This window comes from Notamacropus eugenii, unplaced genomic scaffold, assembly GCF_028372415.1.
Source record: "Notamacropus eugenii isolate mMacEug1 unplaced genomic scaffold, mMacEug1.pri_v2 scaffold_126, whole genome shotgun sequence".
NCBI lineage: Eukaryota > Metazoa > Chordata > Mammalia > Diprotodontia > Macropodidae > Notamacropus > Notamacropus eugenii.
In genome coordinates, this window is record NW_027325156.1 from 103,110 (window position 1) to 129,761 (window position 26,652).

Sequence of the window (26,652 nt, forward strand, 5' to 3'; positions counted from 1 at the left end):
GCTTATCATTTCTTATACAGCACCACAGTACGCCATCACCATCATATACCATAACTTTTTCAGCCACTCCTCAAATGATGAGAATCCCCTCAATTTCCAATTCTTTGCAATCCCCAAAAGAACTGCTACAAATATTTCTGTACAAAAAGTTTTTTTTTCCCTCTCTCTAACCCTAAATTTCTTTGAGATACAGCAGAGGGTTATGGTTAGGGTTAGTGCCAAATCGGTTGGATCAGTTTACAACTCCACCAACAACGCATTAGTGCGCCAATTTTCCCTTATCCCCTCCAGCATTTATCACTTCTCAAAGGTGTGAGGTGGTACCTCAGAGTTGCTTTAATTTGTATTTCTCTAATCGATGTCATTTAAAGCATTTTTTTCATATGGTTATTAATAGCTGTGACATCTTCTTGAAAACTGCCTGTATGTATCCCTTGATCACTGGGGAATGGCTCTTATTTTTACAAATTTGGCTCAGTTCCTTATATATTTGAGAAATGAGACCTTTATTAGCAAAATTTTCTGTATAAAAAAGAGTTTTCTCTAGTTTTTTTGCTTTCATTCTAATTCTGGATGCATTGGCTTTGTGCACACAGTATTCTTCATAGACAAATGTCAGGTTTGTTTTAATCCTTGCTCTGTTCAATTGTGAAAGTCACCACAGTCTGAAAGGGGGTCTCCCCACCTCCATAAGGAACAGGAATCTCCCACTTACCTGTTGGGCCCTGGCCATCAGCACAGGGGCCATTCCTTCATTTCCAAAGGTCACTCCTCTTGAGGAAGAACAGAGAGCTGGGAAGGAAGAACAGGGAAGGAAAAGCAAACCATGAGAGGTGCTAATCTTACCTGTGATGCTGAAAACAACCCAAGGAGCCACAGAGGGATTATTTTGGCAGATGGGACACAGCAGAGACCTATAGCCCTGAAAATCCAATAATGTGAATTTTAAAGCTCCAGAAGGGTTTGATCCTGGGAGGAGGTAAGCACAGGAGCCTAAGTGATGCAGACTGAGACCAGACAGACCTAAAAGCTCATCCAAAGGCAAAGCAAGTGTTGGAGCCTGATCGGAAACAAAGTTGCAATTCGGGAACCCAAGACGCAGAGTAAACCAAAGGGGAGCCGGCCAGGATCAGAAACCGCTGCCCAGCTGCAGATTCTCCAGAGGCTGGGAGAGCTCACCTTGCACAGATGGCCAGCCTCAAGGGCAGGGGATGGCTTTTCCTTAAGGTCTACACGAACACCTGGGAGAAACGAGGGGAGAGAAGGCGGCGAGCCCAGCCCAAGCAAGGCAGACAGACCAAAGAGACCGGGCCTGTGGGACAGCAAGACCCTGGGACAACGTCCAAGGACAGACGCGGAAGGAAAAGGGGTCCGGACCTCGAGCCACGAGAGGCAGAGGGTGAAGTCCCCTCCGAAGGGTCTCGGCCCCCCAAAAGCGGACAGGCTGCTCCAGGGGTCAAACCGAGGCTTGCACGCCGGAGACCTCCCTCTACGAAGCGGAGCCCCAGGAGGGACGCGCGGACCTTGGGGAGCCCACGGATGGGGGGAGGGGCACCAAGCTTTAAAGGGGTGGGGGAAGATTCCCAGCCCTTTGGGGGAGGGGGCGTCCCAGGGTGGGAAGGGGCCTCCTGGACGCCGGCCAAGGGAGCACACACGATGTCAACATGAGAAAGCAGGGACAAGGGTGGGGGTGCGGGTGGGGGTGGGGGTCTACATGGGCTCAGCTGATTGGCTACAAAGGTTCTAAATGGGGGGGGCGCAGAACATTACTGGCATCGCAGGCAACCTCCCCGCCCCTCCCCGGGGGGTTCGAAGGGAAGACCCTCGGCCGCTAATTACCCCCTTAATTAAAGGGGGTGGGGGGTCGCAAAGTAGAGCACGCCAGGCTCGGGGCAGGGTCGCTGGTTCCAGAAGCGCCTCCTTCCCGGGGCTGCTGGAGCCAGGCCGAACCAGACGCGGGGAGGGGGGAGGGGCGGGAAAACTCGGCTAGGAGGAAGCTGAAGTCACGTGACAATAGCCGAGGCATCAGGCTCGGTTTCCATGACAGCCCAGGGAGGGGCGGATGTGGCTGCTTGGTGCGCAGTGCTTTCTGGGAAACGTAGTTTGTTGGCTTGGGTGGGCTGTGCGCATGCGCCTGGCTCTTTTTGGTGCCTACTGGAGCCCATCTCTTCTCACTCTCCCTCCCTTAGCCGTGCAGGCCTGGGAGGGAGGCTCTGTCAGGGAATGGAGGCGGGAGACAGTGTCCCCCTCAAAGAACCAACCCCTACAGCGGGCCATAGGAGGCGTGGGAAGGGCTTTGAACGCGGAGCACAGAGCACAGGGAGGAGGCCCTGGAGTAGGGGAAATCGTGTGATGACGTCACTGCATTGTGACCGCAGGTGGGGGAGGGGGAGGGTTAGACCAGGAAACCGCCCTCCCCCCCCCTTCCAAACTGGGAGGTGGAGAGGGAGGGGCGTCCAGAGGCTGGGGGGGGGGGGGGGGGTCGGCTCCAAGGGCCAGCCCAGAGCCGAAGGACAGCCTCCGCGCTCAGCCGCTCTCTGGTCAGCTCCGCGCCCCGCGCTGTGTGCCCGGCACGTGTTGATGAGCCGGGCTTAGGCGAAGGAGAGAGTGAGCTTGGGCAGCGCGTGGTCTAAGACCCCGTGCTGGGGCTGGGGGGGCTGGGAAGGAAGAGAACCCGCTGGTGGTGTAGACACGCTTCCCCAGTGTGTGTGTGTGGGGGGGGGTTTGCCGTTGTCACAGTGGTGAGGAGAGGTCTTCGGTGGGGGGGGGGGGGTCCGTGCCTCCCTCCTCTGGACTCTGACCCCCCTTCCTGGAGGACGGGTTGGGGGAGAGGGGGCCAAGCCCGGCCTTGGCTGGCATCCTCCTCCCCAGGGGGCAGTCGGGTGCTAGAGGCCTTTGGGTAGGGGTATGTGGGGACCGGCCAGATTTGGAGGAGAGTGGGCGTGGAGGCAGCTGCTGGGGGCAGCCCATGGGTGGGTGGCATGGGGCACCATGTGGGTGGGTGGCATAGGGCACCCTGTGGGTGGGCGGCGGGGGGCAGCCACAGGGCAGCAGTGGAGAGAGAGAAGGGTAGTGGGCTTGCAGGACGCTGACGTTTTTGTAGACAGCAGGAAATGAGCCTGGAGAGACTGAAAATAAGTGGTGGGGGGGCAGAGAGGGCACTCTGCTGAGGCCATGGCCACCTCATCTCGGGCAAGGAAGAGGGGCAGGAGGCACCGAGAGATGCAAGGTGATGGAGAGGGGAGATGAAGGAGCTCATAGTGAATGACCATCTTTCTTTAAAAATTTTTTTAGCATTCATTAAAGTGAATCTTAGACATGCTGATTAGCAGTCACCCAGCATCCCCCACTGCCCTCCACTATGATGTTTGCCATCGGTAGGACTTCTTAGGTTTCACAAATTGTTTCTTATTAATTTCTGTGGAAACAAAATGTGATCATCCTTGACAATCTGTGCAGATAAAAGATTAAGAAAGGGTGGTCCTGACTGTCAGAAGTTGGTCAATAAGTATTTATTCAGCTTTACTAGGTGCCAGGCACTGTGTTAAACACTGAAGACAGAAATGCAGAGAAGGAAGGGGGTCCCTGCTCTCTAATGGGGGAGGCTGAAAAGTGGGGGTGGGGTGGGAAGAAGGCACCCTGCATGGAGGAACTCAGGGTGCGAGGGTCCAAAACCAGTCAGCCTGCCCATCAGCAACTGATATTTTTCTAATTATTTAGATCTGACTTTATTTGTGTGAAAAGTGTTTTGTGTAGTCCCTGGGTTTGTTTTGGCAGGTAGACTCCCAGATATTGTATAGTGTCTACAGTACCTTTAAATGGGATTTCTCTTTCTGTCTCTTGCTGTTGGGCTTTGTTAGTAACGTATAGAAATACAGATGATTTATGTGGGTTTATTTTGTATCCTACAACTTTTCTAAAGTTATAATTTCAAGTAGTTTTTTGTTGGAGGTGTAAGCTCAGTTCCATGTGGACAGTCTCGGGCGGGTAAAGGTGCGAGCTTCTAAACCTTAGAGTTCTCATGAGGCCCCCCAGGAAACAGCAGGGAATTGAGGAGTGAGATCTCGTGCATTTCTGCCTCTTCCCGTGAGAAACGTGATGGGAGAGAGCATCCCCGCCCTCGAGACTGGCCCGGATCTGGGCACACCTATTGTTATCTAACAGGCACGGTATTCAGGTGCAAACTATGCGGCCGGAGAGCTTAAGTAGGGTCAGGAAAGCCTGAAGGCGCTCTTAGCGCTGAGGGGCCCTTACAGGACAGAAGGCCCCTCTTCTTTCCTCTCTTCGCTCTTCCCTCCCCCCTCTCTCCCCACTTCCACTTCTGCTTTCATTCTCTTACTGTAAGATCTTTGCCTCCTTGGGAGATTTCTCTCTCTCTCCTAAGGAAGAGTTCCCCCTGCACATGTAACCAGGACCCTGAATAAAGCCTAACCCTTGTTCGACTCCGGAAAGTCTCTTCTCTCATACGTTTATCTGGTTTGGCCAGCCGAAGACCTGCGATAGGTAAGGTAAGACTCGGGTAGCCCTCAGGCCTCTAGGCCTGGCAGTTTTTTACTTGATTCTCTAGGATTCTCTAAGTATATCATCATGTCATCTGCAGAGAGCGCATTTAGGGTTAGTTTCTTCTCTGCCTATTCTAATTCTTTCAATTTCTTTTTGTCCTCTTATTGTTAAATCTAACAGTTCTAGCACCAGACTGAAGAACAGTGGTGATAATGGACATCCTTGTTTCACCCCAGATCTTACTGGAAAGGCAGCTAGCTTGTCCCCATTACATGTAATTTTGTAATACACGATGATTTTAGGTAGGTGTTACTTGTTATTTTTTAGGAAGGGTTCATTTATTCCTATGCTCTCCAGTGTTTTCAATAGGAATGGCTGTTGTATTGTGTCAAAAGCTTTGCATCTATTCAAATTATCATATGGTTTCTGTTAGTCTTGTTGTTGATATGATCATATATGCTGATAGTTTCCCCAATATTGTACCAGCTCTGCATTCCTGTTATGAGTCCTACCTGATCAAAATGTATTATTCACATGATAAATTGCTGTAATCTTTTTATTAATATCTTATTTAAAATTTTCTCATCTGTATTCATTAGGGAAATTGGTCTATTATTTTCTTTCTCTGTTTTGGTTCTTCCTGGTTTAGATATCATTTCTCTTGTAATAAACCAATATTGTGATTGCCTGCTGATACCCCAGACTAAGGATGCCTGGTCCTGATTTATTGTACCTTTGACATGCATAGCTTACTAAACCAGCAGGCTTTGTTTCCTCAGTCATTTTAATCTCTCCTGCTCCACATTTGATCCTCACAACAATCCATGAAGGCAGGTGCCGTTAGTATTCCCATTTTGAAGTTGAGAAAATGGAAGCAGACAAAAGTTAACTAACTTGCCCTGGGTCTCACAGCTAACAAGTGTCTCTGGTCACATTTGAACTGGGGTCTTCCCAACTCCAGGCTCAGTGTTCTGTATACTGGGCCACTGTAATGGTAATGTAAATGAGAAAATCTTAATTTAGAGTTAGGGTTAGGGTTAGCCTAAGTTACACATGGTGGGAGGAGCTTGTTGAATGGGTGGACCAGGAAGGGTGGAGCAGAGCTGGGAGGAAATTGGTCAGACTAGTCAGAGCTGGGAAGGGCACAGGCAGGTAGGCAAAGCTTAGGCTCCTGAGTGTGTGTTTGTGGGAACGTTCCAGCAGGGGGCAGAGAGGCTTGGGAATGACTTTGCCCCCTGCAGTGATAAACTGTATTGACTTCTTGGTCACTATGACTGAGTTTGTTTTCTCATTCTGGGATTTGACTTTTTGGTATCTAAATAAGTTTTCTTCTGCCTTCTATATAGAAAGTCTGTTATACTTTGCAATTGAGAACTATGGCAACATATTCATAGTCACCGCCAGTGCTACGTGCCTTGGCGATACAGCCACCCAACTTCATCATTGCCATTGACCTCTAAGTCATTCACTATAAATACTTGTTCCTATGTGCAAATCTATCGAGTAATCAGTTGTATGGTGTTCCATTTGACAAGTAAGTTAAGCTGAAAGACAATGGTCTAAGCATGATCACTTTATTAGTTAGACTAGCAATAACCAATAAATTGTGTCAATGTCTTCTCTCGGTGACCAAGGGAGAACTCACCAGCCACAATAGGGTTTTGGGGAATACAGAGTTGGGTAAATGGGGAAACTAATATAATTGTTACAGTGTAGACAGCATTGGGGTAGGGACAATTGGGCTGATGTGGGAGCCTAGTGATCATTAAGGAGCATTAATTATTCTGTGGGACCCAGTAGCGCCTTGCACGTCTTGGTAGCAGACCTGAGTTAGCAGACTCCCTGGCACCTAGAAGGGTTTGTTGGGGACATAGGAATTTTACAAGGAAGGACACAATCTTTTGGGGATTCTAACAAGTGAACTTATAACTAACTCAGAGGAAAAGCTGACTCAGATGGAAGAACGTGGACTGAGCAATTATACAAAATGGAGCATCAGTGCAGGACAGGGTTAATTTAGAATCGCCTCAATTGTAGAAGCATGCAGAGGGATCTAAATTTTCTCAGTGGCCAAAAATCTATAGTTCTTACTTATTTTTATATCATGGATCTCTGTGGCAGTCTGGTTGAGCCTCAGGACCCTCACTCAAAATGATGTTTTTAAATACATAAAATAAACAGCATCATCCTGGAAACCAATTGTGTAGAAATACAGTCATACAAATATTTCTACAAAAGGTTCCTGGATGCCAGGTAAAGATCTCCTGACTTAGGGCGTCTAAATGAACGTCAGATGGTCCTGATGCTGTCAGCGTCCTTAGGAGTCTTTCTTCTCTTCTAAGCCTTGGCATCTGTCATGTCTCTTTCTGTTTTCCTTACGGTCAGACATTCATCACAGTCTACAAAGCACTACTGCTTATTGCGTTGCACAGTTCTACAAGGAGGCTGACCCTAATACAAGTTTATTCTTTTTCCTTTGTCACGTTCCTCTACTTTGTGTAAGTCCAGATCAGAGAAACATTTTCATGAAGAGCATGCATTCTATCATGACATCATATCATTTGTAATTAAACTAGGCTGTATTTCTTTAGAAAGATAGAATACTTCCCAAATCCGCCAATGGAGGGGAATTTTGACACCTAATAAATTGTTACATCTTATTATTGTAGGTCTCACATCCCACTTTAAAGTTCAGGGTCTATGACTAAGCAAACAAAATGTTAAACATTTTAAACAAGTTAAAATCTAACATTGCATCTCTCAGGAACTTTTTCTTTATCATGGAGAAGTGTTTCTTTTTGATTCATGGGTTATGCTATTTTAATAACACAGGACAATAGGAGATACCATCATATTCCCGTAATAAGCTACCAGATTTTCAGTTCATATTCTAGTAGCCCAATTTGTGTTCTAATTTGTATTTGATACATTTTTTTCTCATTACATTCCAGTACATTCAGTTCAAGCTCTCAATAGTAGATAGAATCCAATGAGTAAGTATCTAGATTTTTGTCTTCACTTCCTCTGAAAACCAGATCTATCATGGTTTCCATGAATGGGGCTTGATGTAAGAGAGAGTTGGGGGGATTGAGGAGAAAAGGAAAACCAGCTCAGCAGAACATAAGAGACTTGGTATAGAGAGGAAGACAGAGAGATTGCTCAGGGACAAATCACCAAATTACTTAGGATCCAGACTGCAAGCAGCCTCTTCACACATCCTTGCACATGCACTCTTTGGAGATACGTGGGGTCGTTTCCATACCATTGCCATAAAGTATCACAATAAACCTAGTCATGTGACGTTTTTGTTTCCCAGTTTTTATAAAAGTTATGTTTATATTATATTACTGTCAAGTGTGCAATAGTATTTTGTCTAAAAACCAATAGACACACCTCAAAATTACTTTATTACTAAAAAATGCTAACTATCATCTGTATCTTCAGGGAGTTGTAATCTTTTTGCAGGGTCTTGCCATGATGTTGATGGCTGCTGGCTGATCAGGGTGGTGATTCCTGAAGTTTGGGGTGGCTGTAACAGTTTATTAGAAGAAGGCTTCACCAATAACTGGTCAGTGGAACAGACAGAACATGCATACATCTATCACTTAAGGTTGCCATCTTCTATGGGCATGGTTCATGGCACCCAAAAACAGTTACAAAAGCAACATCAAAGATCACTGGTCACAGATCACTTTAGCAGATGTGATAATAATGAAAAGGTTTGAAATATTGTGAGAATTACCAACATGTGACACAGAGACATGATTTGAGCACGTGCTATTGGAAAAATGGCACTGGTAGACTTGCTCAATGCCGGTTCACCAATAACTTTGCATTTGTACAAATTCAAGATCTTCAAAGCACAAGATAGCCAAGTGCAATGAGATGAGGTAAATCTTGGTTATGCTGTCAGTCAGGGGGCCAAACAATCTGAAATCAGACTGCAGATTGACTTAGAAAACTCCAAATCAACATTATCTAGGTTGTATCATTTTATTTACTTTGTTAAACATTTCCAAGTTACATCTTAGTTGAGCTGGGCTGGGCATTGGGTACCTCTGTTCTAATTGACCAATAGGTGGCCTCTCCATCAATATGGAAATTATTTTTCAAGTTATAATCTTGATGCAATGTTTAAATTGATCTGATTTTAAAATCTCAAACTTTCCAAACACATTGTAGAAACTCAAAGATTTCAGAGTAAACATAATGGCCTTTGTGATTCCCACTCCTTCCCAGCTGACAGTTTCTCTAGCACTCAGCTTATACAAGGAAGCCACATTCTCAAAATTTAATGTGATTCCATAGCTTGAGGAGCTCTGGCCTTCCAGAGTTGGATCCTACGTATGGAGGGCTTCTTAACTGTACCAAGGTTCTTAATTCTCCTCTCCTCTTGTTCTGAAGGAACATTAAGGCTACATGTACTCTGATTTCAAAATTATACAGTGGCGTTTCTTTTTTGTTGTTCATTAATAGAATTTAAATCAATCTATGGCAAATCATATTCAGCTTTACATTCTTGTAGGGGGAAAAACCAAGCCTTTTCATAGCTTCCATTTTCATGCACATTTGAAACATCATGCTAGATACATCCTTAAGGGACAAAATACCATGAAATGCTTTTGTGGCAATAAACTATGCCTTGTTCACAATCAGGAAAAGTTAACTCAATGGAAAGAAACAAAGTATTGCCCTGGCAAAACCTGTGTGAGGAAGGGGGACTAATCAACCTGTCCACAAAATTTTTTCTAAGCAGCAAGATAATCAAAGTTGACAACTTTTTATTTTAAGAATCTTTTCACACAATTAAAAGCAATCCACAAGTCTAGTTTCCAAAAGCAAAACAAAAAACCTTTTCTCATTCTCAAAAAGCATAATATAGGAACACATATCTATAACCTAGAAGATGATTAGAGAAACTTCCACTGTCTATATTTTTGCCTCTGTGACAGCCATGTCAACAAATATTAGTCATAACAAACAATGACTTCAAATTTCCAATTATTTCAGTAATTCCAGTTATTCCCAAATAATTCCAAAATATTCCAATTGTTTTCAATAAAATAATTAATGGTAAAATTATTCAGAAGTTCCACATATATAATACCAATGAATATTGTACACATTATTTAGACCTCATTTCAGCTATTTAATTTTCTCACATTTATTTTCTACTTTTCACTGAGTGGGTTTTATTATATGTAACATTTCTTACTCCCTTTTTAAAATCTTATTTTTTGAGGCAATCATATCTCAGAAGAAAAGGGAAGACAGAATTTGCTCTTCATTCTGAATTTTTCCATTTCTCATTCGTTTCACCCAAAGGGATCAAATTTAGAACAGGAAGAAGTTAAGTGTCACCCTAAGAAAGGATCAAACCCTCGACATTTCAAAGACTTTGAACACCTTTCTACCTAAAGCACAAAACAGACAGAAGCCCTTTTGCCCCTTCCAATGCTACATCCTCACAAGAAAGTCACAGACAAGGAAAACATTTTTTAAAAATGTATATGAGTTGCTCAGGACCAGATAAGATAGATTTTTGCTTAGATAAGACTTGTATATAAATGAGAACACTTAAAACAGCACCCTATCCCAGCTTCCCACACACACTCACAAATTCAACAAGATGAAAGAAATAATTCCTGACCTTTACAAACAAGCTCACCCATCCAACAAAAGTAAATGTAGAATTAATTATAGGTAGTAGGCTATCAGTTTGGGGTAGCTAGGTGGCACAGTGGATAGAGTACCAGTCTCGCAGTCAGGAGGACCTGAGGTGAAATCCAGCTTCAGACACTTGACACTAGCTGTGTGACCCTGGGCAAGTCACTTAATGCCGATTGTCTCAGGGGAAAAACCATAACCAGTTTATATCTCAAGGGATAAAAGAAATTCTAATAATACTAGATTTCTTTCCTGATAGTGCTCACTTAAACCTCCCTATTCCCATTCACAGACATGCACAAAGGCAGGGAGAGTTCTCTCCCCAAGACAAAAATACTCAACTAATACTGGAAGCAAATACCTGATGAAGTATCAACAATCAGAGATGAGAAGGAGGAGAACAAACAAAGAACAGTCCCATTCTCATGGGGAAGGTTGTAGTAGCCTACAAAGAAAGACACATACTCTCGGGATTGGCACAGACCTACAGAAAGTGGTCTTCAGAGCATTTATCTTCACCTTAATTTCCCAAACTTTTGCATGTGGACACCAGGAAGGATTCGTTTGAGAACTTTTCACAGAGAGACTTCACATCCTTTAATGTCTCCTCCAATTCTAAAACTCTGATTTTCCCAATGCTACAATGGAAACCAAATGTCCCATGTGCAGATTAAAAATAGAAAATGCACTTTGACAATTTTAGAAGGAACAATTGGGTTCCCTATTTTAGAAGAGCCATGAAAGAGAAAATATATCTAGAAAATTAACTTATCATAAAAGAAGACCCAACAGTCTGCTCATAATCATGGGACTTTTAGTGCTTTAAAGAATTTCAAAACTATAGAATGAAATATGTTACTTCATGCAGACTTAGAAACATTGGAGTAAACAGTTTTTTCCCAGTGCAGACTATGTAGGGACTACTCCATGTCTTTGATCATCCTTTGCTAACCCATCCTGGCAGCAATGAAAAGTTCTGTCTAGACACAAGGAAAAATCAAGACCCTGTTCCTTCCTCTATGATATCAGATTGGTGCTGGAGGACTTCCCGTATTGAATGTCCTTGAAGTCCTCAAATTAAGTGACTTAAGGAGAAATTCAAAATTGGATGTTAAACATCACATGAAGAAGCTTCGTGATTTGGGGGATTTAATGTCAGAGTTCCCCTGGGCTTTTCAGATGATAGTCAAGGCCTTGCCACACTTGTGTAGAGCATGGTGAATTTGCTAAGGACTAATGTGGAATGATAACCTACTGTTCCCTCTCTCCTGTTTGCCTCTCCTTCTGTTTTTAATGGCAACTGAATTTGGAGGCAGTTAGGAAAACAGTTACTTTGATAAGTAAAACAACAGAAAGGTACTATCCAACACAGGGAAGCATGTGACCCCATTTTGGCCCCATTTTGCCTCATAATTCTGTGTCACTAATATTCTCTGGCATTGTAGGGTCTTAAGAACAACCCAGTCTTACTCTGACAGTCTTCAGATAATGGATAAGAAAGCCTCCTGTGACTGCTTGTTCAAATGATCAAACAGCATTACTATTGGTCAGGAAAACCAAGAACTCAGAGTCATTGGAAAAATGCTTGGGCCTGAGGCCATCCTCTGCAATGGCCTTCTCCTTCCCTCATCAAAGAATAGACTTGGCAGATTTGGGTTCATGAAGAGCCTTGAATGAAAATGGTACAGCAGAGGAGAAGAACGTATTTTCTTCTCAAACCTCCTTCACTATGTCTAGTCCATCACCTATCTACCTACAGAACTGGAACTTTTAAATGAATTCTTTGCCAATATTCCTGATTATTCCAAGCAACATGCCAGAACTTGCACATTAAAATGAAATGTGGTAGATCCTGCAGATATAGAAACATGTAGTACTCTTTCCCAGCTTGTCTTCCTATGGATGGACCCAGCTCAGTATAGGGATGAGAGGTGGTACAGAGAGCAGTCCTTCCCAAGTCCCGTAAACCTGAAAGGTCTGGTTCCATACAGAGTGGTGAAGTGGCTCCTCCTGCTTCCTTTATCTTTCCCTATCCTTTTTCGACCTGGCAGTTTCTGATCTCTGTCTCTGCATCCGCAAGGCAAACATATGCTAATGACTACAAGAGGAAGGCAGACCACAGAAGGGTCCTGTCAAATATGGTGCTGGGAGCAAACGACCTCAGGCCCCTCCCACCTCGGACAATCTGGGCTACTTTCAAGCTTGTCCTTGCATTCCCATCACCCCACATGGTACCTGGCCTAAAGGACACCTTGCCTCTCATTGCTGAGGCTGTAACTCATCGTGCTATCGACATCAGTGGCCTCCTGCACCTGTAGGATGCGTTACCGACCACCAGAGGCTCTGGACAGCAGCAGATAGCGGAATTGTTAGCACCTTTCTTCCCAGGAGTTAATCCTTTTTGAAGCTCCAACCTGGGAAATGTTTGTCCTTAAAGACAGCAGCGAGATCCAAAACATTGGCAACACTGCACGCAGCGAACTAACCTGACCAGGCTCAAATCCTCATTGGGGGGACTCTAGTCCAGAGTCCTGGGCAGCCCAAGTCACTCTCGCTCAGAAACCAGAGGTTGTGTGAAACTTGTCAGACCCTGGCTTCTATGTCCCTTGGCACTTTGGCTTAGGGGAGAGACATCGTGGCTAAATGGACACACCTCAAACAAAACCCTTGGCAACTGATAACCAACACCACTGAGCAGCGATAGTGCCTCATGGGGTGTGACTTTGGTCATCTAATCCATGATGGTAACAGTGCCTCTATTATCTGCCCTTGGCCCCAGTGTGACCAACGCCAGCAGTACCAAGCTGCCTTTGTATGTGATAGCCTGGGCTCTATCTGAGCAGCCAGACTGTCCATGGCATCTGTTCCAAAGGAATGGGGAAATGCCGTTAACAGCCTTTTGCATCGTTGAGGACAATTCTTACTACTGGTTACATGTCAGATCCACCCATTTCAAGAGTAGTATAGGCATCCGGACATCAAACTCTGACTAAGCAAGTTTCTAAGGGATTCCTGTAATCTCAATGGAGCTGATTCCTTCACCAGGAAGTCTTTTTAGAGACAGAAAGGGCCTGATTTAGATGCAGAGCCCACTGATCAATAGTAGGGTAGTTTTACTGCACACATATATGGGTTTGGTAGCTGTAGACCCAATGAATACTGGGGTCTTTTAATAAAGTAACAAGACCCGGTTTGATGGCAGATCAGTAAGGTGATGGTGGTAATGACCAGGGCAGGAGATCCACCTCACAAGGGCCTCAACACTATAGGGGTGAAAATAACCAGTGGTCTGGTTATTTACAGGCAATTCAAGCCTGATGCTAACAGAACCCCAACCTCAGCCATCTCCCACTATTCCTAAAATGGAAACAAACCATTAATTTCCTCCCATTAACACTTAAGTATTGGTATAAAAATTAATTACTGCCTTTGCTGCCGTGTCTGCAAGTCAAACAACCAGAGTGAATGCCAAAGGAAGACAAAGTGAGCTGGGTTAGGACCAGAAACCCTACAGAACAAAAGCCTCTGGGTCTCTTGAGGATTCCAGAATCAGAGATTCCAGGCTCTACATCCAGTCTCCCTTTCAGGGGTTTCTGGTTTCCAGCTGATGTTTGGGGAGGAGACAGAGTGATGATGACATCTCATCAGATAGGGAAAAAATAAGTTTGACAAGCAAAACTATAGAACAAAAGCGAACTGTTGAGTGTGGAGCTTGGAGTGAATGACCCACTAAGGCCCTTTCTAGCCCTGTCATTATGAGACTCTAGGATCAATGGACATTCCAGGGTTTTAAGTGTGTTCTCTCTTTTTCGGCTCTGCAGTGTCCAGGTTACAGCCAAGTATTCTAGCAAAGAATTTCCACTTGTATGCTGAGAAAGGTGAATTTGACAAGTAAAATGACAGAATTCTCTGAGGTGCCAATGGGGGGGGCTCGTTGGGTCATCTCAGCAGTTCCCATGCATTTAATGACTTTCTCTATGCTGATGCTGCTCAGGTTGACCTTTCCTGCCTCAGACTCTGCTGACTCCCAACCTTGCCTGACAACTGCCTTTCATTCCTCTCAAAATGGACATCTTGGACACATCTTAAGCTCAACACATCCTAGACAAAGCTGGTGATCATTCCTAACCCTTCCTACTTTCTGTCCAGAGCAAAAACATCTTCTCAGTCCCTCAGGATCCCAACTAGGGCACTATTCAAACTGCTGCAGTAGCTTGTGGAGTGTACCTTTCACAACATCTCTAGAACATACTCCCTTCTCTCCTCTGTTACTGCCACCAGCCTGGCACAGAGTCTCATGCCCTCATACCTGGACAATTGTAATAGCCTGGAATGACCGCCATTCCTTGCTTCTTTTAAGTCCCAGTAAAAATCCCACCTTCTACAGGAAGCCTTCCTTAACCCCTCTTAATTCTTTTCCTCTTTTGCTATGGTGGTTCAGCTGTTAAAGTCATGCCTGATTTTCCATGGCCCCATCTGGAGTTTTCTTGGCAAAGACACTAAAATGGTTTGCCATTTTCTTCTCCAGTTCATCAAAAAGAAGAGAAAACTGAGACTTACTCAGAGTCACATAGCTAGGAAGTGTCTAAGGCCAGATCTGAACTTAGGTCTTCCTGACTCCAGGCCTACTACCCTGTGCATTGTACCACCTTTCAATTATTTTCTGTTTGATCTTGTACATCACTTGCTTTGTATGTATTTGTTTGGATGTTTTGTACCTCATTAGATTGTAAGCTCTATGAGGGTGAGGACTATCTTTTGTTCCATTTTGTATCCCCAGAAGGAAATCTTCCAGGTCACATGACAAGAGGAGGCTGTCCCCCAGGAGCTCAAAGATACTTCCATGGTCCATCTCTAAGAAGATAAAGGAAAGAGATTTTCTTGCTACAATCACGGGTGTGTGTATGTGTGTGTGTGTGTGTGTGTGTGTGTGTGTGTGTTTCTCTCTCAGTCATTGCTGGCAAGATTCTTGTGAGGGTCTTCCTTATGTGGCTGATCCTTTGTCTGCAAGATGGTCATCTGTCTAAGAGCCAGTGTGGCTTCAGAAAGGTCCAAGAAACATTCAATATTGTGTTTCTGCCCAACAACTCCAGGAGAAACCCCAGGAGCAGAACAGGTCTGTACACAATTGTGAGGGTTTATGGAAAACTATGTCAAAATTTCGTTGCCTGGAGAAGTTTGTCAGTCTTGTACAACATGCTTGCCCAGGTTTGGGGTGATGGATGATGCTCTCGTGTCTTCTCAGTCACCAATGGAGTGAAATAAGGCTATGTGCTTGCTTCCATGCTTTTTGGCATGATGTTTTCAGCAATAGGCACCTCTGAGGACAAAAGTGGCATCAACATCAGCTGTTGCATTAATGGCACATTATTTAGCTTGAAAAGGCTACAAGCCAAGACAAGCCAAAGTGGAGGGAGAATGAGTGCGTGACTTTTTGCTTGCAGGTGATTATACACTCAATGCAGCTTCTGAAACTGAATTGCAGCCAAGTACTGATCAGTTTTCTGCTGCCTGTGCTTATTTTAGCCTCATAATTAACATTAAGAAAACCAGCCAGCACCACACCAGCCATACATGGAACCACTGGTTACAGCCAATGGAGAAGATTTGAATCCTGTGGATAAGGTCATTTACCTCGATAGTAAGCTTTCCAGGGATGTACACATTGGTAATGAGGTTGACATATGAGTTGCCAGAGCTAGCTCAATGAGGTTCCAAAGGAAAGAGTGGGAGAGGAGAGGTATTAGATTGACTACCAAACTGATGGTCTATAGAGCCCTTGTTCTGACCTCATTGTTGTATGCTTGTGAAACCTGAATAGTTTGTAAGTGCAACACCAGGAAATGGAACTGATTCCATCTGAATTATCTTAGGAAGATGTTGAAGATCTGGCAGGATAAGACACCAGACACTAAGGTCCTTTCTGAAATTGCCAACCATTTAAACTTCTGAAAAGAGTGAAACTCCAATGGACTGGCCATGTTATTTGAGTGCCAAATGTATGCTTACCTAAAAGACCATTTTGTGGAGAACTCACGCAAGGCAAACACTCACATGGAGTTAAGCAGAAACTATACAAACTCTCAAGGTCTCTCTGAAGAGCTTTGGGAAACCCTGGCACAGGACCACCCAGCATGGCATGCCCTCATCAAAGAAGTCATTGTGCTCTATGCATGAAGCAGAACTGCAGTAGTTCAAAAGAAACACGAACTGCACAAATTGAAAGAGATATTGCCACCCAAATATTCACATGGACTATTTGTGCCAAGATGTGGGAGAACCTTCTGAGCATGTATCGGTCTGATCAGCCACAGCTGGATGGACACACTGTACCTTGACTGTGACATAATGGTGTTATTGGGTCCTCTTTGAGCACAAGGGACAAAAACCAACCAACCCCCAGAACTTATCACAGTGCCTGGCACGTAGGAGATACCGAATAAACGTTTATTGATTGATTGAATGAATGGAAAAATCATCTATTAAGTATGTACTATGTGCCCAGATAGAGTGATGGGTCTGAAGTCAGGAAGAACTGAGTTCAAATAACTCTTCAGAAGACACTTACTAGCTGTGTGATCCCGGGCAAGTTACTTAACCTTTGTTTGTCTTAATTCATTGGAGAAGGAAATGGAAAACCACAACTGTATCTTTGCCAAGGAAAACCTAAGGACAGTATTGGTGTGCTATGACCTATGGGGTCACAAAAAATTGGACATGACTGAACATCAAATGTGGGTATAAGTCTCCAAGCAGTTTTAACATTCTAATGTTCTAAGATTGTATGATATTCTAGACATCAAAGTGTATTTTCTCTTTCTTGACTTGGCAGTTTCCAGATACTGATGGGGCAAGAAAATACACCATTGTGAATAAATCAGATAAAGAAGTCAGGCTATAGTTCTGAAGCATGGCCTGTTACTTCACAAATTGACCCATAGACAGATATCTGCTACTGAAGAAAATATACCACACAAGCTTCAGTATAGGCTATTAAAGAACAACGATGGAAATTTAAAAATATGTATATAAGACACAGGATAGCAGTGTAAGTGTGTTTAATAGAACCAGAGTTCTGTCATTTCTCCCTAAGACAAATCATAAAAATCATTCCTTCCTTATCTTTGCCTCTCAATTCTGATTCCTGTTATGATCTTATATATTACTACCTGCAGATTAAATATGAAAACAATATATTGAAACTTCAGCAAATGAGTCACAGGGTCCCCATTTAAAAAAATAAATTTTCTGCATTAGAAAAAAATAGTCACAAGTTTATATCGAAAGGTAAGGAGCCCCCAAAGTGTTCCTACAACCTTGTCCTTCAGTCCCAGTTCTTTAGGCCATTTCACCAACACACAGTGGATTATTCCATTTCATGAAAATATGGAAACATGCAATTATCTCCCTGCCTTTGTGAACTGCAAATGGTGCCTGGTCAAACAGGCCGATGAGAGGGGATGGGGCAGCAATCTTGCCCTAGAGGTCTTGTGGGAGGCATGTGTTAGTCTGTTGATAAAGTTATAAAGCTCTGAGATGAGGGGTCCCTACAAAGATGAAGGGCTTCCCAGAGCTAGGAAGGGAAAGATGGACCTTTTTCCTTGGCTTTTGCTGCACAACTGGGTTTGGGTGTGGGTCTTCTGTCCACTTTATTCCTGTCCCCAAATGACTAGGTTCATAAGGAGAGAGTTTCAAAGACTTTCTGTTGAATTTCCCCATGACAGATCAATTTGTGCTCTGTGATTTTGTTTGGAGCCATTTTGTATAATACCTTTGTGAGTTAACTTGGAACAACAAGCCTGGGCTTCTCCTGTGGTGGACAGCATCACTTCCCACAGCTGGCCACGCTTTTCCCAGAGCATGGGAGGGCTTTCACCCTCCCATTACTTAAGGATTAGTGATGAAGTCTGTTGGACCAATTCTCCAAGTTCTTCCCATTTTTCACAGCCACTGTCTTTGAAAGTCACTCAGGTAAGGAGCTGACGTGACAAACAAGGCCCAGCCAGGAGCTGACTGCCTTTAAAGTCACCTTCTGCCCAGACATTCTCTTATTCTAAGATTGTATCATTTCCCAGACTCATAAAATCATGTCCTTTTTCTTGATCTGGCAACTTTCACACAGTTGCTGGATAAGAAAGCCTTCTATGTGCTTGCCCATGTGGGCCAGGGGGTATGGACTGCTGCAACCCAAAGTTGTGCATCAGTTCAACAAAAGTGCTGCTCTTGCTAAAGAGTGATTGGGTAGATGGTCATTTTCAATAATGGTTTCCTACTTCACACCATCAAAGAATTACGAGATGAAAACAGCTGGGCAAATGGAGAGTATTAGATGCAAAAGGAAAGATGTAAAGCAGAGGATTTTGTGTCCTCAACACTTCTTTACCAAATTGACCCCATGTGGGCAAATTCTTACCAACCCTCAAAACTGGGTCTGTTTTTAATCCTTTCCTGAAATTTCTAGCAGTCATGAAGAATTCCAAAATAGTCTGATTTGTCCAAGCTTACTATCAGAACTTCAGTGCTAAGATAGAATATGATTCCTCAACCAGAATGAGAAATATCTAATCAGCTCCTTACCATGGCCACCTAAAATCAGAGCTTGCTGAGATCGACCCTTCCCAAAGAAGACCATGTTCCTGAACTCTGATCATCAGGTTATTCAGTGATGGAAGTCTGCAAATTTTCAAACCCTATTTTTTTCCCCAAAGGGAAAGCAGGTCTCTTTTCCTCTACTGCTCATAAAGTAGGCTTGGCTTGGTTCCCTCTGCCACCTTCCATGCCACAAAACTACCAAGGAACTTTCAAGCTCTCATGCTCCCACAACCCACCTCCACCCCTCAGAAAAGTCTGTTATTTATTTGGGGATATGGATTGTTTATTTTTGATAGCTCCTTTATAGCTCCATCTATTTCCTTTTCTGAGATTGGGTCAAGGAGGATCTCTAATTGGTCTTCTGATAGCTTGAGTATTTCCTTGAAAATGTTCCTCTGTTTGTGTTCTCAATTTTGTTATCATATAGCTAACTGTACCTCATTTGTTCTACTTAAAAAAAATTTTTTTTCTGGTTTTGCTGTGATTTTACCTTCTTACTCCTTTGCCATTTTATTGATCCGATTTTTGGCTCTTTTCTTTTTAGTCAGATTAGCTAGGGGTTTATCGGTTTGATTATCTTTTCAAAGAACCAGCTTTTCATTTTATTTATCATGTCTCTGTTTCCCTTAGGAATTTGGATTCTAAGGCATTTGGAACATACAGGTTTCTGATTGATATTGGCTAGTGTCTCCAGTTTCTTTCAGCACAATGCCCTTTCCTTATTTACCCCTTTTTCTTTTTGGAATGTTTATTGTTGCTTTGTCTGACAGCACAATGAAAACTTCTGCTTTTTTGGATACTCTCAATGGAGATTAAAGCATTTTTCTTTTCCTATCCGCATCCCCTCATTTTTATTCTATGTAGGTTTTTGGTTTTTAAAGGTGTTTCTTTTAAGCAACAGATTGTAAGCTTTTGTTTTCGCATCCATTCGTTCATTTTTTATTGAATTATTTAAATCCATTCACAATTAAAGTTACAAGAATTAGGTTTATATTTTCCTCCATCTATATCTAAAATTTTAAAGAAACCATTTTTTCCCTTTTCTGCTGTAAACACAGTCGTTTGCCCCTTCTGTTACTTTACTTTGAATCTTTTTAAAGCTGGCCTTGTTCTCACTGGCTCTCTTTACCTCCCCCATCCTTTCTTCCCTTTTGGTACCTCTTTCCTTTTAGGATTTACTTTATGAATTCCTCTCTCCTACTTTCACTGGGGAATGTAGTTCTTCTCCATCTTTTATCCTGTTCATTAGCAAAGATGCTTCCACCTTTCTCTCTTCCTTCAGCACATCTTGTTCACAAGCTTAAAATTTCATTTTTGTGCCCCTTCCCAAAAGGATTTTTTCACTCTTTATTATCCATCTTCTCTTTCAGTTTCTTCTAGAATCTCATTCTCTGATTCACTACCCCATGATTCCTGTCTTGTGTGCTTTACCTATTTTTCCATTTGTGCCTCCCCCTCAGGACCAGATCAATGACTGCAAATATCAGAAAGGACACTCCCCTAAGTCCCTCCCCCACCACAGGTCCATACCCTCTCTTGTTGACTTCTTCCCCTCATTTGTCTGGATATGTTCTATGTCCATGCTCTCCTACTCTTCCAGGTGCTAATCACCCCCAAAGGTTCCAACTCCCTCCTCCCAGGACAATAGGTTTCTCAGGACCACAATCCCCATAGCCTCATCCAATTTTAGGTCCTCATCTCCCTTTACCCATAGGAGCTTTCTGTCCAGAATGCCCCCTGTCCACTTGACCAATGTTACCTCTGCCAGATTTCTGCCATCACCACTGTCTCTCTGCACTTTTAGAAAGAAGTCTCTTTTCTGCTCCCTCTGTTGCCATTCCTGACCTTGTCTGTTGGATTTGTTCACTCCTCTGGCATTTCTGGTGTTTGAGAAGCAAAGAATCTCATTTCTGCTTTTCTTTCTAAACATGCTTCAAATCCTTCTTTCTTATTGAACATGGGTCTTTTGTCCCATGTGGCTAAGCTCAGACTTGCAGGATGCTTCCCCCTGGGATGCAGAAAGGTGTTTTCCTCTGCATGTGAAGGTCTTTCTCCTGATGGCTGCAGAATGTGTGCTTTCTGAATTTGTTCAGTTGAACCACTCTGTGTTTCGGAGTTTGTAGTCGGGTTTGGTTCTGAAGGTGATCTGGGAATTCTTTGAAGTTTCATGTCTGAGGTTGAGAAATTCTCTGAAGCTCTCTCTATAGCCATATTTCCCTGGTTATGACATTATGTTTCTGTCCTGTTATATTCTGGAAAATCCACCATCCTGTCTTTGAGATCTATATCTTTTACCTTAATGTTCTTGGCCTTTGCTTCTCTTCTGCTGGCTTGTCCTTCCCTACTGTGGATTCACTTTCTCCATCAATGGTTCTCTCTTGTTTCTTTGGAGACTTACCATGGCAGATTCAAGTGTTTCTGGTCTGCTCGTCATTACGTTTGCTTTGGAGGACATCGATTTTGCTCTCACAATTCTCCTTGCTCGTTTAAACTACTCAAGAGCTGTGCACTCCTTAAATTCCCCAGAATTCTCTATCTCAAGAGCTCAGTCTGCAGTATTTGTTCATTGATCCCTGAACTCTTTTACTAGATCTGGAGGTCACATTTCCTTCTGTTGTTATTGGTTTTCCTACTGATTGATATTTTTATGTTCTGGGTTTTTGGTATTCTTTCTTCCTAGTACTTTCTTTATTCCATTCAATCTTCATTCCCCACCCATTTTTCTTGACTCTTACTTCTGACTTTTTCCCCCTTTGATTGTAATTTCCTTGGGGGCTGGATGTCAAAGCTTCTTCCCATCCTGGACAATTCACAGTTCACTAGACTCTCCCCCAATTGACTTTTGGGTGGTCAGAACTGGCCCCAGCTGGGTGCTGGGTTCTTCCTTCAGGCTTTCTGATGTGATTCCCAGCACCCCTCCCCCGCCCATGGACAGTGTCCTGCCCTGGTGACTTGTCCTGCTCCCTGGATTCCTCAGCTCTCTGGCCCAACGTTGGCAGCCTTGAGGCTACAGGTCAGAGCATTGCAGCATTGGTGCTTCTGGGATACAGCCTCTTTTGCTCCTGAAGGGCTGTAACCAAGCTGGACAGCATGGCCTTAGTATTTCCATGGCACCAGAAAGACAGAAGGGGAAGCTGCAGGGGTGGTTCTGATGTAAGCCTGTGTTGTGTCCTTGGGTCTCCTGGTGTAGGAGGTGGGAAAGGGGTGCTGAGTGAGCTCGAGGTCAGTGTCCATGATTTTTTCCCCTTTTTTTGGATTCTGAGTTTCCTAGATCATGGTAACAGCTGGGGTTGCTTTATCTTTGGTGCATAATTTCTGTTTTGGAGAAGTGTTGCTTATGTGGCCTAGAAGGCTCTAAACATAGAACTATAGATCTAGGCTGGAAGGAGCCTCTCTCAATCTGGGGATTCAGTAAGGGCTGAGGACCTCCTGGACCATCCATAAGTTGACTTTATGGAAAGCAGAGACTGGTTTTCTCAGGGCGCTGTTTTAACAGGAACACTGACCCCACCTTCAGGGTTAATGTGGTAAAGTCCAATGTCCTGTTTCTCCCATCTCAACTCTCCCCCTGCCAGCCTCCCCTTTTAAATAGAAATAATAATTATGGTGATTTGGGGAATAAAAGTTGTTTTCTTGTCAGTTTGTCAGTCACCAACAAAATAAAGTTTTGGTTTTGATTTTGGTTTTTCATTAAGAGAAGTGTAACATCTCCCTTGATATTGATTTTGTCAATTAATTGAATGTGTTGCTTTTTTTTTCTTTAGAGGTGACTAGGTCACACAGTGGCTGGAGCACTGAGCCTGGATGCAGGAAGACGAGTTCAAATTGGCCTCAGACACTTTCTAAATGTGAGATCCTGGGCAAGTCATTTTACCTCTATTTGCCTCCATTTCCTCAACTATAAAATGAAGACTATATTAGCATAATAATTATTATCTAGATAATGTTAATAACCTTGTAGGGCTCTTATGAAGGTGACTTGAGATAACATTTGTACAGGCACTGAGCACAGAGAGTGCGTGGTACACAGTAGTTACTCTATAAATGCTTTTTCCCTTCCCTTTTCAGCAGAAGCATTCTTCCCTTTAGACATCATCTGAATGTGAATAGATGAGGGTAGACTTACTTTCTTCTCTCAGCAATTAGTCTTTACAATAAATCATTCCTGAATTTCCACATCCCTTTTTTTCCAGCATCAGTCACTGGGGGCCCTCTGTCTTGGAACACTTTCCTGATGTCCATCTTGAATTCTCAGAAAATGACCCTTAGGAAGTTTCCTTTTCTCCATTAGGGCTGAGGACCACCTGGACCATCCGTATGTTACGAAGGTCTTTGGAGTCTCCAACTGGAAGACACAAGAGAAGAGAAATAGCCTCTTTAAAGGTGCAAATGCCTCCTCCCAGACATGGAAATGGGAAAAAAAAAGTCATCATGGACATTTTACCAATGGATCTCTCAGAGTGGCAACAGTCTTGTAAAAATTGTGACCAGACACCGCCCCCTGCTGGGGGTGTCCTCACTTGGGAGCAAGAGGACAAGCATCTTTAGAGTCTGCTCACCTCTTTAAACAAGAAACACCCTTTTTAGCCTTGACAAACATAGCACCTTAAGGTTTACATGTTACACATTTCCATGACCTCACTGGATCCTCGCAACAACCCTGCCAAGCAGGCGTTATTATGTGGAGGACAGCAGTGAAGTGACTTGCCCAGGGTCACCTCACTAGGAAGCGTCTTAGGCAGGATTTAAACTCAGGTCTTTCTGACTCCAGGCCAGCTCTTTCTCCATGGCATCCCCAGCTTCCTGAGATGGTGTGAGGAAGAAGAAGATGCAGATGATGAACAGCCAGAGTGCTTGTCCCCAGAAAAGGGCCAAGATCTCACCCCAAAATGCCCCAGTCCAGTGAACCTGTGTTTACGTCGGCGTGGGGAGGTCTGTTTATTTCCTGATATTCCAGGTAAGGAGGCTCTGAGGAGCAGAGGTGGCTCTTAGAGGTGCTGCCATCCTTACAGTCACCAGAGAACTGTCCCCAAGTTCAGGGAGCTGGAGGCAGGGCCTGTCTATTTAGGCTGTTGCCAGAAAAATGGCCAAGGGGTGATCAAGGAGACCACACAACACCAATTACTGATGTGCAGCGAGGGAGGCGGTATAGGAAGCTGCAGCTCATTCTGTGAAAATTTGGACATATATTTGCTGTGTGCTTGTTTGTACAGGCTAAAATGTGGGATATGAGAACACCACTGAAGTGAATTATGTGCATTGTGTCACCATCTAGGCTTCGGGCTGAGTAAGAATTGTTTGCTGGAAGTGATGGAATTCTGGGCTTCAAGGGGCATCACAATGCACACAGCACTAGGCCTGGAGTCTGAAAGACCTGAGTTCAAATCTAGTCTCAGACACTATTTACTAGCTGTGTGACCCTGGGCAAGTGCGTTCACCTGTTTGCCTTAGTTTCCTCCTCTGTACAACGGAGACCATAATAGCATGTCCCTCCCAGGGTGGCTGTGAGGATCAAATGACACAAGAAATGTAGAGCCTTTAGCCCAGTGCTTGGCACATAGAAGGTGCTTAACACGTTAGCCGTTATTTTGTTGTTTACTGCAGACTGGGATGAGATTCTCTTTGACACTTGGAGGGCCTATACAGCAAATGTCATCACAGTCATTTGTGGGTCTCCAACCCCTGGGACAGAGCAGGAGAATACACTGGAAGATGTGGCTGGGGTAGAGGGGATCAAGGTCAGCGTCATGGTCTCTGACCAGCTCAGTAGTTGGCATTTTCACTTTATGTCTTCCCCATTTTCTTCTTATGACAAACATCCGTGCAGTCGAGCTTTTCCAGATACAAAGAATTACACAAAAGAAAGCCCTATATGGCACCATGAATCCTATTATACGTAGATTTAAGAGAGACAGAGGGAAGCTGGATATGGCTGATCCAACCTATGCTTTCACATGGAATGTACACTTACATGTAACCATATATATAAATAAACATATTTACGTAGATGTGAATATATGTTTGTATACATGTATGCATGTGTGCACAGTCATGCATTCATGTATTTGTGTGTGTGCTGGTGAAAGTTGGTTGGTATAGAGAGTGGCCTGTCCCTATGTGTCCCATCAATACTGGTGATGGGTGTGGGTATAGGGGAATTCCTTCCCCAGTAATCCTCCTCTACTCTTTACTTAGAGAGAAGGCAGTGTCTGGGAGGGCCTAGGTGTGTATTCATAATGGATTCAAAAGAGGAGCAGCTCAGCCCCTTGGTGATGCTCCTCCTTTCCTTAGTCACAGGCTGCCTTGAAAAATTCCCTGTGCTTCTCCTAGGGGCTGGAGGTCATTACTCTCCCAGGGCTTTCCACCTCTCCTGCACAACATATGATCTAACTAAGGAATATTTTTGGAGACAGACTTCAAAGTGTTTATAATTCAGGTGAGATGGAGGATAAGGGGGGAATACAAGATCACTTGAGATGTGATGTGTCTTCTGCTTTTTCTACCCACCTTTGCCCAAATCTTTTTTGATGCAGCTAATAGAAAGTACGCAACCAGGATAAATTGTGTCTTTGTAGGGCAGAACAGACAGCAGAGGTCACAGTCTATTATTGGTTCTAGATGGATAGATGGGTGGATGGATGGATGGATGGGTGGCCTACCTCCTCTCTTGCTCTCTTCCTTTTGCCTCTATCCATGCCTGGAAGGCAGAGAGAGGAGGGAGAAGGACATCATGTTGCTGCTGCCTTTACAAGGAGGAAGACCAGATGCCTTGGAGGTACCTAGAGAGCCCACAAGATGACAAGAATTATAAGGGAAAAGACAATCCAACCAACCAACCAATCATCCAACTATCCATTCATCTGCGCATCCATCCACCCATCATTCCATCTTTTCAATTATCATCTATCCCTTTTGGTCATCACTTGTCCACCTATCCTCACTTATCCTCAGCTTTGGAGGCCTGGTCTGTGCTGGGGAAGAGCTAAGATAAACCTGAGGATGTAAACAGACCAAAGAAATCAGTGTATCCTCAAATTTAGACCTATTCTTCTCCAAGAATTAATCCTTGGATGCTTCCACTCATGTGCGGAAGGAAGAGGGCCATGGGAGCAGCAGCACCACCAGGCTTGCCTTCCCAGGGGGCAAGGCCAGACTCTATGTCAGGAGCCAGAGAGGGTGGGAGGGGGCTGCTTATGGTCCATAGGAACCAGGCTGGAGGCTGACTGCCAGGCTGCTGCTCCCTTCCCCAGGGAGGAGCAAGAGAAGAGGAGCCAGGCCACCCACTCATCCTCTCCTGCCTTCTCCCATGTCTGGAAGGAAAAGAGCTAAGAGAAGCTAGGCCATCAGACTGCTGCTTCTGCTTTCCCAGGAGTACCTCGGGGCAGGGGAGGAGCAGGAGAGGCCCCAGGCTTAGGCTGCCTCCTCCTGAGATAAATCCATAGGATGGGCAGAGCAGGGAAGGTTTGGGCTAAAAAAATCACTTTTGTGATGAAACTTTAAAAACAGGTGTGATGGGTTGGGCTGGGGGGAGGAGATGGTGCTCAGCCAATAACGCAGCCCCAGGTTAGAATCAGGTCCCTGGGAGATGCCTTAGCTGAGCTTCCCAAGTGGAAGTTCCTCTCCATTATAGATTTGCTCATTGATTCTCTCCGTGTTTTTGATTAGCTTTTTCTTTAAATACTTACCTGCTAAGCCAGCCAGTACATGTAGAATGAGTTCATATCACTTCATAGTCATATATATATATGTTTACATACACACACATACACATACACACACATATAGATATGATTATACCTTTAAATCTTCCTTCTGATCTCTTCTTGTGACCAGGTCTACTTTTACTCTTGGCTTGTCTGTCATGATTTATACACTCACTTTTTGCATTCC

General features: G+C 44.0%; 1 long non-coding RNA gene across 1 annotated transcript; it reads left to right on the forward strand.

The window, feature by feature from the left end:
- The first annotated feature begins 9,681 nt into the window (after window positions 1-9,681).
- On the forward strand, window positions 9,682-24,780 carry LOC140517035 (uncharacterized). The gene is made up of 3 exons (XR_011971443.1): window positions 9,682-14,048; window positions 22,527-22,610; window positions 23,054-24,780. It is a non-coding gene; the product is annotated as an uncharacterized lncRNA (long non-coding RNA).
- Window positions 24,781-26,652: the final 1,872 nt, after the last annotated feature.